The sequence below is a fragment of the Temnothorax curvispinosus genome, unplaced genomic scaffold (genome assembly GCF_003070985.1).
Source record: "Temnothorax curvispinosus isolate PA1 unplaced genomic scaffold, ASM307098v1 QBEX01002391.1, whole genome shotgun sequence".
Classification (NCBI taxonomy): domain Eukaryota; kingdom Metazoa; phylum Arthropoda; class Insecta; order Hymenoptera; family Formicidae; genus Temnothorax; species Temnothorax curvispinosus.
Genome location: NW_020212171.1, coordinates 132,835 through 143,934, shown reverse-complemented (window position 1 = coordinate 143,934; position 11,100 = coordinate 132,835). Strand labels below are relative to the sequence as shown.

The 11,100-nt window shown below is 47.9% G+C and overlaps 1 protein-coding gene across 2 annotated transcripts in view; it reads left to right on the top strand.

Annotated features, from left to right (window-relative positions):
* The first annotated feature begins 1,717 nt into the window (after window positions 1–1,717).
* The window catches only part of LOC112451577 (broad-complex core protein), a 64,590-nt gene continuing 55,207 nt past the window's right edge, over window positions 1,718–11,100 (top strand). For both annotated transcript variants that reach the window (XM_025011244.1, XM_025011239.1), the window contains exon 1: window positions 1,718–3,152. The gene's annotated coding sequence lies outside the window, so the exon portion shown is untranslated. The remainder of the gene's footprint in view (window positions 3,153–11,100) is intronic.

Here is an 11,100-nt window from a genome sequence, read left to right as displayed (position 1 = left end):
ATAGGCGATGACGCATAATGTTGCGTGTAATGTAAAACAAGATCGGTCATACTATGTACAGCTAACTCTACGTAAGTTTGGCTATGTAAAGGCTAAATACCGGACGCGGCAGAGTGGTAACAGGGCTGACAGGTGGGGGTAAGGCAGGGTTGCTGGCGGTGTCAAACACCAGCGCGAGGAGATAGTCGTTTCTACTGCCATACGATGGAGCGAGAGAAAAGGGGAGACAAGGGGAGGCAGAGGAAAGCGGGCGAGACTTCTTCGTTTCGTTTCGGAGGCCGATGGCAGAGATGAGACGAGACGAGACGAGAAAATACGAGAAGAACGAGAGAGGAGCGATGGAAAGAAGGCGGCCGAAAGGGGAAGAAAGAAATAAGGAGAAGGAGAAAGAAAGAAAGAAAGTGAAGAGCACGGTGAAGGAAGGGTGAATAGGTAAGAATAAGAGAGGAGAGAGAGAGAAGACGAGTTATAGCGGAATAAAAAAGAAGTGATAGCGAGGGAAGGAGAAAAGAAGGGAAGAGAAGAGCGTCAAGCGGAGAAAAGAACAGAAGGGAGTAGAAGAGAGGAATAAGCGGATGGGCCAAACATTGGCGAGTAGGAAAGAGGGAGGGAGGGAGGGCGATTGGTCGGCACGGACGAGACTCGTGAGACGAGCAAGGGGAACAGCCGAAGCGGTGCATGGCCGAGAGACCAAGGGTGCCAGGGCAAGGGGGGAAAAGAACTAAACCGAGGGTTGGGGGCCACTAGCGAGGAAATGGTGGGGGGCCGAAGAATTGGCGAGGACCAGGGCCTCGAGTCGGGCGAGCGCGAGGGGAAGAGGACGAAGATGAGGACGCGGATGAGGACGCGGATCAGGAGAACGAGGAGGAGGAAGTGACGGAACAGGAGAAGGAGGAGGAAGAGGGCGGAGGAGGAGGAGGGAGGGAGGACGTCTGGTGGGTACGCGGAGGGGTGTCGCGGGGGACCCCGTGGCACGGGGGGTAGGGGTTGTCGCCCCTCCGCGCGGCGTCAGCCCCGCTAAGCGTGAGTCGGGAGGAGCGGGGGCCGGGTTAAGCCCCCTCTCCTCGCGTCGCGAGGTTCCTATGAATTTTGCGACACTCAATAAAAAGTGGTTCCACGAGGTTAACATTTCGGTAACTATACCCTCGCCTACCCGGGACGCGCACGCACAGACGCACGCACGCATCGCCACGACACGACACGACGAGCCGAATCGGACGGACGTGTGTATATGTATATATATACTTATGTGCATACGTACGCGCGATACGCACGCATATAAACGGCCGCATATACTCGTACGCTCGCTCATTCTCGCACGCTCGCCCGCTCTCCCCCTCGAGTCCTCTCTCTTTTTCGCGCGCAGGGCCGCTCTTCGGCGTACATCACGGGGGCCACCGCACGAACACGTGAGGACCCACACACACGCGCGTGCAAGCGGGCGGTACACGCGCTCGTGTTAAAAACGAGGGAAGCGAGAGAGGGATAGGAAGAACGGCGCGGAGGGAAGGAGCACGAAAAAGAGCTCTTCGTGCGGATAGAGAGAGAGAGAGAGAGAGAGAGAGAGAGAGAGAGAGAGAGAGAGAAAGAGAAGGAGGGACGGACAGACCGAGAGAGAGAGAAAGACGGAGAAAGAGGAGCGTACACACGCTCGCGCGGGCGCGCGCTCGCGGGCACTCCGGCACGCACACATGCACGCCGCGCGCGCACGCATACCACAGGACTGCCGAAAAAACTGCACGGGAGAGGCGCAGCAACGGGCAAACCGAACCGCGCGCGAATCAAGTGCTTTGGCCAGTCGCGTTCCCAATCACTCTACGACTAGGTAGTCCCCCGGTGTGTGTCCCAAAGAAGCGGCGAGGAGAGCAGCTGGGTCCTTCGGTCCTCGACGTTCAACCGGCGCGCAAGATAATACACGGCCAGGACATTCGAAAATCGCGCAAACCGACAATTGTCATCGCTCGCTCTCTCTCTCTTCGTCGCGCGTCGTTTCCACGATCCCGCGGCGCGTGTTACGCACACAAGAAGGTGTTATCAATATTTAAAATTCTCTACCGCCGAATCCGTCGTGTTTTTTTCCCCCTTTCCACGTTCCTTTTCGCCGTTATCGGTCCATGAAGATTGTCGCGTACGTTTCAAAGGAATAACTTAACTCGGGGTGTTCGGCGGTCATCGTCGTCGTCGAGGAAAATAGAGAGAGAGAAAGAAAAGAAGTGCGCGTTCTTCAGTTATACCGACGTCACGAGGGACAAGGCGGAAAAGCAGTGCGCGCCCATGCGTGTATCGACGGGACCGCGAGTACGCGTTACGGTGATCCAGTTACGCGCGTTCTACACGAGAAGAAGAGGGAAAGGGAGACGACTTCCTTGAGGAGAGAGAAAACGGTCCCTCGGTCACGGTGTGAGTGATGCCATGGTACGCGCGCTATTAAATCTCGCTTGACGTTTTTTCGCCATCCTGTGTCTCGTGGATCGTCGGATCCGCGATCCCCTCGAGACGATCGAGACGTGTCCGCGGACGGATCCGAGGAGGATTGTGACGGAAGAAGAGCGCGAGAAAGAAAGTGCGCCACGTCAATTCGGGACGAGTCGCGACGAAGAATGAGAAGGAGCTAGCGGAAGAGATCGGAGATTTTTTTTTTTTTCATTACGCGGTCTCCGCGGGTCTTTGAGATCATTGACGATTTGAAAGGTTATCTCTGTGAAAGGCGACTGTGAAAAATCGGAGAAAATCCGTCGATCATCGAGGCACGCTGGGTGGAACATGCGACTGTCCCATACATCATTATACAATCGCTAACGGCTCGCTCGTCCGTCGAAGATTCTACGCGCGATTTCGTCCAATTTCCGCCACCGGATAAGACGGTCGTGGAATACGATAGAGATCAGCCGGCGACGACTTGAAGACTGAAAGAAAGGTGGCCGGAGGAAAGAGACGCGAGAGTAAAAAGAGCGAGAGGCAGGGCGCGTCTGTCTGCTCGGCGATATTTCGGCACGGCGAGGAAGAAATCGGCGGAAGTCGGAGGGAAGACAATCGTCTCTCGATCGTCATCTTCGTCGCATCGGAACGGTAGAATCCACGGGGCTCAGCACTGACGACAAGGACGCCGGGGCAAAGGAGGTCTACACTTCACTTCTCGCTTGACGATCAAGGTACGTCCACAGCTGAGACCGGTGGCCTTCGGCCGCCTGTGCGGCTTCCACGGTGTACGCGGTCGCTAGAGACAGAGGAAGAAGTTTGGGGGAGACAGAGAGGGAGGGAATGGAGTAGAGCGAGACGAAGGTATGGAGGAGGAGAGGGAACGAACGAAAGAGAGAGAAAAGGAAAGAAAGAGTAAAAATTTCGGGAGGGGGTACTTAAAGGGGGCGGACGGGAGGTAGGGAATAAGAGAGGGATAGACGGAGAGACGGCGCAAGGGTGAGAGTGAAAGAGGAAGAAGGAGCGATTGAGGGGGAGGGGGCCAAAGCGAAAAAGAGTGCGAAAGAAAAAGAGAGGGAGAATGAGAGAATGAGAGAGCGAGAGAACGAGAGCGAAAGAGTGAGAAAGAGGGGACGAGCGTTTGCATGTATCTGTCGCGCGAGTCATATAGCGGTACGCATGCAAATATGTATGTAAGTGTGCGTATTCGTGACGATGCGATGCGTGCACATGCACCAACATACGAGCGAGAGTATACGCGCGCGTGTACGCATGTGTCCGTGAGCGCGACACGCATACGTGTCGTTGAACACCTAGTTAGCGCTAGAATACGCGCCTGTGTCCTTTCATGAATCCACACACGATGGCGTGTCTCGTATGCCCTTGCCTATGTATGCCAGACGGCGAAGGTGACGGCGGTTGTGACGGCGTCGGCGACGGCGGCGGCGGCGGCAGCGGTGGCGGCGGCGGTAGAAACAACGACGGCAACGCTGGCCGGTAGCGCGGCGTTAGTACCGTTTGGACTGGCGTGGCTAGACTCGCGCTAGACGAAGATAATGCCAGACGTTAGAGAGTGCCTGGCACATGACGTAATCCTCGTCGCTCGCTCGCACTTTCTGCGCCGTGAGAGGCGCGCTCGTTCCCTCGTTTGTCGTACGTCGCTCCGGGGCCGTGCCGCGACCGTGCCACGGTCGCCGCGCCGCGCCATGCCATGCCGCGCGTACGCGCTCGACTCTACTCTACGCGTTCACTCTCGTTTTCCACGCCGCGCCGCGCCGCGCCGCGCCGCGCCTCGTCTGGCGCGCGGAGCTCCCGCTGCGTGGGAGTAATCGTTTTTTCCTCGTTTCCTTTTTTTTCGTGTTTTTTTTACATACCCGATTTCGTCACGTTATCGCGCCGCGTGCGCGCGCAAGGGGAGAGAGAAGGAGAGAGCTATTTTATTTTTATTTTTTTTGTTCACTAACCGCGGGCGATTACGTATTTTTTGTAGCGCGGGATTTCGGCACCCGCGAGTTTACGCACGGTGTCCCGCGTTTCGCACATGTATGTGTACATATATACATATATTTCCTTTACATATATAGATTTTACACATATACATATATATTTCCTTTCTCTTTTATTTACGTGCGTTTACGATGCACGGCAGTCAGGAGGGACACCACGTGTTGCAAATATTAAGCACGCGGTATAAATATTAAGAGGCGGACAATTGCTATTCGTAGATGATATTTCGCCCACACCTGCGGCCGCGCGCAGAGTTTCTTCAAATCGCGCTCTTTCTCTCTCTCTCTCTGCTTGGCGCGTCCGTTCCCTATTTTTACGAGAGACCGCAGGTTAAGTTTGTTGCACGGCCGTGCAGCAAGTTGAAAACACCAGTGGACCTAGGTATAAATAGATTCCGCGAGTATACACATCGACAACATTAGAGCGAACGAGAAAGAGCGAAAGAGATGGAGAAAAATTGCGAGAGAGCGAACAGGACACACGGCGGACGATACGTATATGAGGGAACGGGCCGTGGGAGGGGAAGAGAGGGGGGAAAGGGAGGTGATGTGGCTCTGGTAAAAAATAAGAAGCGCCTCGATGATGACGCGGACGTTCCTGAAAAATTTAGCCGCCGCATGCACTCGCTACTCGCTACGTATGCGCTTCGTACGCGCGCGCGTGCGGCGGCATAGCCGATAGAGAACATCCGCGCGGCGTGCAAAAGCGGATTCTCAAGGATGGGCCTCGGACAAAGCTGCGGGGTCCGCGCCCACCTAATCTCCTTTGATGACCGACGGTTTCGTCGACCGCGAGAGAAACTATATTGTTCCCACGATTAGATCCGTCACCCGTCCGGATCCCGATACCGCGCGAACGCTCGCGCCTGGTAATTTTAGCTCACATGAACAATTCAACGCGCGATAGCACACATGACAGCGTACATAACGATACCTTCTCTCTATTTCTCTCTCTCTCTCTCTCTCTCTTTTTCTTTTTCTCTCTCTCTCTCTCTCTCATTCAATTATACCTGTCCGATTGTGAGAACCATAAGAATTTGGTAAATCCGATTAGAAGAAAAAGATCGTAAGAATCTTACGAGGCTGCTATTGTATTTGGCTTTTCTACTACTATTTTTCCTCGTGAAATCTGCTTATATAAAAATGGGTGTGAGTAGTCACACGCTCTACTCGTAAAGTAAATTGTTTAAAATCGGTTGTTTGCTCCGAAGCTTCTACAAAATAAGCTTAGCGCGTTATTTTCAAGTTTACAAGTTATCTAGTCCTCCTAATTTGTACGTATTTGGATGTGTATTAATACTCGCCTATTATTTTTATCAAGCAACCTTATTGGAATAAAAACGTGATTGGAATTACGTTAATCACAGCTTTCCCTATAAATACGACTAAATCATGCTTCTTTACGAGAATTTTATTTCTCCGTTCTTGGAATATCGCTTTATTGACGTAATTAAAATCTTTCGCACACGTTCATCCAGTCCGATCCAGTTATTATCGAAATGACCGCTAACCCTTATTAATTTATAATACAGTTTGTCTGATCGCATATTTGCACGGTAACATTAATACGTCGGGGCAATTAGTGCGGCGATGGCCAGTTATTTTTCTTGGAAGCACCTGCACGAGAGAAAAGGGGATGTATCCGGTAACGGTGTGTTCTCCTTGAACCATAACGGACGCTGAATCTCACCCGTTATTCCCGTTCTTCTTTGCTCCTTCAGTCCTTCGATTCTCCGCTCCGAGAATTGTCGGACACCGTAAAATGGCCGTGCTCGATCTTTTCATACTTGCTTTCTAACCGCGGCTCGATGGCCTCGATGCAAATAGAAATTGGCCCCTTCGAGAGATTCAAAGATATACGAATAATTTTACAAAATTCCGTAAAATATTCGAATGAAGAAATAATAAATTACAATGTAATGTAATACCAGAAACATTTCTTGGAAAAAAAAGAAATTTTTAAAGGAGAATATATTTCGAGATATAATCTGTCCGTAAAATGTAAATGAATAATTTTTATATTTCTCTTGAATTAGAAAGAAAGAGGCGGGACAGTAAAAAATTAAGAGTTCCGATAAAAGACGGAATTATTAAATTGCAAGATTGTCTCAGAATAAAGATTCGTAAAAGACCATTATTCAATTATTCTCTACATATTAGAACACGTTTCCACGGTACACCTATCGCATTAGCCATCGGGGCACTTTTTCTTTATTGCAAATCATATTTCGCAGTATCGTCAAAAATATCGTCGGCGACAGGAAGTCTTATCACGCGCAGAGGCGTTAACATGACGAAAACAGATAGTCGAATTAATGCGAGGATAGGTTTAGAGAATTGCGTAACGAAATCGCGGCTCGGCATCGTAACATTGAAGGCAAACTTGACTTTATCGCGCGGGACTAGTGCGATTCTACGAATAGAAGTGTAGTTTGTACGTGCAGGTATGCATACACATAATACGAATCGGTCGATTAGATTGTACGCCTAGTAACTAGATTACGTTCGCGGCGACTCGCGCGTTATCTGCGAAATTAGACCCCGACAAGCGGACGCGTTATTTAGGCGCAGCGGACGCTCGCTCGGAACGAGCGCGGTTGGGAAACCGCCGTTCACGTTACAGACTGACACGTCAGTCGCGATGCTTCGACATCGTCGCGTATACTTTTGACACTGATAATTTAATCTTGATATTAGACAGGTAACAATATCTGGCGATATCGAATAGAGAAATATATTGTAAGAATAGTATAAAAATCGTAATCTTTCGTACATTTTACATATTATTTGCATTAATTGTCATTATATTAGCCGATCGATTTGTCAACGTTGCTAGCAAAACGCGCTCGCGTTGATCTCTGTCGATTTATTTCCGCGGAGAGAAACCCGATTTAGTATTACACGCGATAAACCGATAACCCAAGCCACGGATACACTTGAGGAGATTATCGCGCGATATACATCGCGTATCCTATTAAATTTAAACATTCCTAAATGCGCGGAACGCCTGCGTCTCCGTGCTCGACGATCGATACCGATCGATGCGAAAAAGTGAAAGAGAGAGAAGAGCGAGCGCTCGCGGAACACGCGCGGATAAGAGCGCGCGAGTCCGATAAAATTAACAAAGCGAATTCATTCAGCGACCCGGCCAGCGCAAGTCAATCGAATAAATTCCCGTGTGCATCGATACAAGACGTGCAATTGAATAGTGCGTGTGTGTGTATGTACACTTATGTATGTACATACACATATGTACTCTACTATATACATTGCACGTGAATTCAGGTGCGCGGCGATTATGCGGCCACGCCACGTTTTGCATGCTGCGCGTTAAAATTCGCACGGTCGCGTCCATGTGATGCGTACCTTGGAAAGAGGAAGGTCGCAGGTGCGAGATTTAACAAATCGCGTCTTACAAAGCTCTCGTGACTGCGTACAAGAGAAACTTGGAAACGTTTGTCGTAACGCAGTGGATACGACGATTAATCATACATCAATATATATGTATATGTACACGCGCGCGCGCGCGCGGATACATACACGCGCATACGTACATGCAAATAAATAAATAAATATATGTGTGTATATATATATATTTATATATATTTTTTTAACGTATATATATGCACATATGAAGAAGAGAAACACGTGGTATGTAAACAGAGAAAGAAAAGAGCCGTTTGCCTTTGATTTTCGTTATTATGTCCCTGTCGCAAAATATTAACCATGTTATTTCTCGCTCAGAAATAATCCACGGATATATGAATAGATTAAATATTAATCCTTTCCGCAGCGATATCGCGCGGTATCGATTTCTCATTTTGCTGGTTTCGGTAGTTATTACATTTTTAGACATTTCCATTGGCACGATCTCGCAGAAACTTAATTTTACGTTGAGATAATTAAACGCCCTAATTATTTTATATAATTGTCTCGAGTAATTATTATCTCTTTATGTTTCCTCCATTGCGATTTTACGAAAGTCGCGAAAATTTCAATACGTAATTGCTATCGCATCGCGCGGCACCGATATTAAAATTGCAATTGTTCCAACGGTTATCAACGTATCAAACTTATCTCACGCGATAGCAATTGGCATTATTTCCTCGATTGTAATCTGAAAAGGCATTCTACAATGAAGAAAAGGAAGAGAGGAAAAGTAACGTCGCGTCGAAAACGTGAAGCGAGGAAACGGTCGCGAATTGCAGTCGCTTAGAAAAATGTGAGGTCGATGCGGCGCCCTATTGTGAAAGCGGCGAGAAAGAGCGTCACTTTATTTAAGCCACTTGAAATGCGCACGTCAGCTGATCGTGACGAATCATATCCGAGAATCCAGCGAAGAGTAAGTTATCGCGACGAGGGTATATGCGCGCGAGCGCGCGGCCCGAGTATTTATGCGTGCGGGAGCGGGCCAGCGAGGTTCCTTCGGACGGTTCTTTGTTTCGTGCATTACATGCGCGCATGTGCACACGCACACGCATGCCGCGCGCCCACATCCGCGAGCGAAAAAAAAAAATGTGCACGCGGCAATGGGCGCGGGTGTGCGTTTATATTGCGTCGCTAGAGTGTGTCCCGGGCGTATGAATTAGGCGGCCCCCAGAAATAGGCTGTTGTGAGGAAAAAAAAAAGAAAACTCGCGGCCCCGATTTCTTTCTGCAGATCGCAGCCGCCTTTATAGTAGTGATCGCGAATCACACCGCATAGCTGTCGATGGCACTTTACGCGACCGTCACGTTATAGGTACGTTATACGATATGTCTTTCGCGATAATTGACACGCTCGACGACGACTTGTTCGACGCCCGAGAAACCGAAGAATCTCTGAAATTTCAATCATCCAGAAATATCGATCTTCCCTCCTAATAATCTGGAATAGCGGCGTTTTGTTCGAAATATTTTGCCCAAGGTCACGGTTTCGCGTTAAAAAAATCGAAAGCTGTTTCGATGGAAACGTATTTTTTTTTTTTTTTAATATTTCCAGCGAGGAAAAATAAAGCGCATGTAAAAAGCACGAGTCGCTTTTTTTCTGCAAGCTCGCAATTTTTCATATATATCGCGATATTAGGCATTTTTTTTGCGTGTCCCATATCGGAAATTAATCCGGCCAGTTGAAATAAGCGCACTGAGGCTGTTATTGCGATGGTTCGATATCGATATTTTTTTTCGATAGCCGAGAATTTCACTTTTTACGCGGTGAAAGGTTGTCACTCAGACAAATATCCAGATTAGAAGATTGATCCTGTTTTTTTTTATTCTTCCATATTCCGTGTAATTGAGATCCCGTGGAATCCGTTTTAAAAGTCGTTCATGTGCGTTTGAATGACGAATATATCTGATCTATATATATTGTAAAGCTGAGCTTCTTTTTTTTCTAAAATCCTATTTTAATTGGAAACGCGAGATACACTCGCTTGGAATGTGGCATTTTATCCTGTAATTAACTTCGCGTGCCACACGCATGAGATATACTCGCAAGTGCGTAAATGAATTGCTACAGGTGTGTCTAGTTTCGCAAAAAATAAAAGAAAGAGAAAAAAACTGGTTACATATCTGTCTCGAAGCGAGAAAGAAGTGTATTGAGTGCAAGCGGTATCACGGTCGACGCTGAAAACGCTCGTCTAAAAAATGCCAGCGGCGCATCCTCAATTCTTTACTACGATCCGTTTTTAACCCGCGTTGTAAACATGTATACGTAAGGTAAATGTACCAGTGGTCGCACACTTAAGCCACAATTCAGATTGTGATACAAATTTAGCCCATTTAGACGCATGCTTGGTACAAATGACTTGAACCATCTTGAAGCTTAGGGTTTCTAGTTTCTAAAACACATGCAATGTTTATTTTAATATTCAGTCATTTATTATTTATGCCGCGAAAATGATAAAAAGGTCAAATGTACCAGTGTCCGCACAGCCTTTACTCGGTATGTCCCACCCAGTGTCCGCACAATACGATATTTAGGCTGCGGTTCACTTGATGCTACAAATGCTTCGAAGCATTCCTCCTTCAATGAAGAAAGAAGGAGAAGAAAAACGCTTCAAAGCATTTGTGGCGTCAAGTGGACCGCAGCCTTAAACCAAAATATATTCAGCCGTAACATAACCTCTCCATGTAAACAGCAAACAATTTTTCTGATACTGGTTGCACAGATTCAGCATGCACATTAGATTTATTGCAGATATATTATCAACAATGAGTACTTACTTATCAATCGGTTTTCCACACGATATTTTGTTTTCTTTTAATCGAAACACCAGAATTAATTCCGTAGTAACAACTTTGCATCGATCGAGAAACAGCGTGCTACGCGATGTGCGGTTACTGGGACTAGCGAACTTCGCAGGGTTGTACCAGTATCCGAACAGCCGTGACGTGCGAGACCGAATAAACAATTTAAAATAAATGGTAATCCGTGCAGAATCATACTTCAAATTTGTTTGTTATTACAATAACGTATTGTAGATCCCTACACAATTTTTAAATTTGCAATATTCTTCACGAAATGCTTAATACATTGAAAACATTAAAGTCGTGTGCGGCGACTGGGACGTGTGCGGCCACTGGTACGTTTACCTTACACGTAAACGCCTCATGTATATGTATCTCGCGATGCAAACTCGATGCAGCCGACTGTCTGCGCTACAATTAAAAATATAGCCGCTCTGACCTGTTTTCAG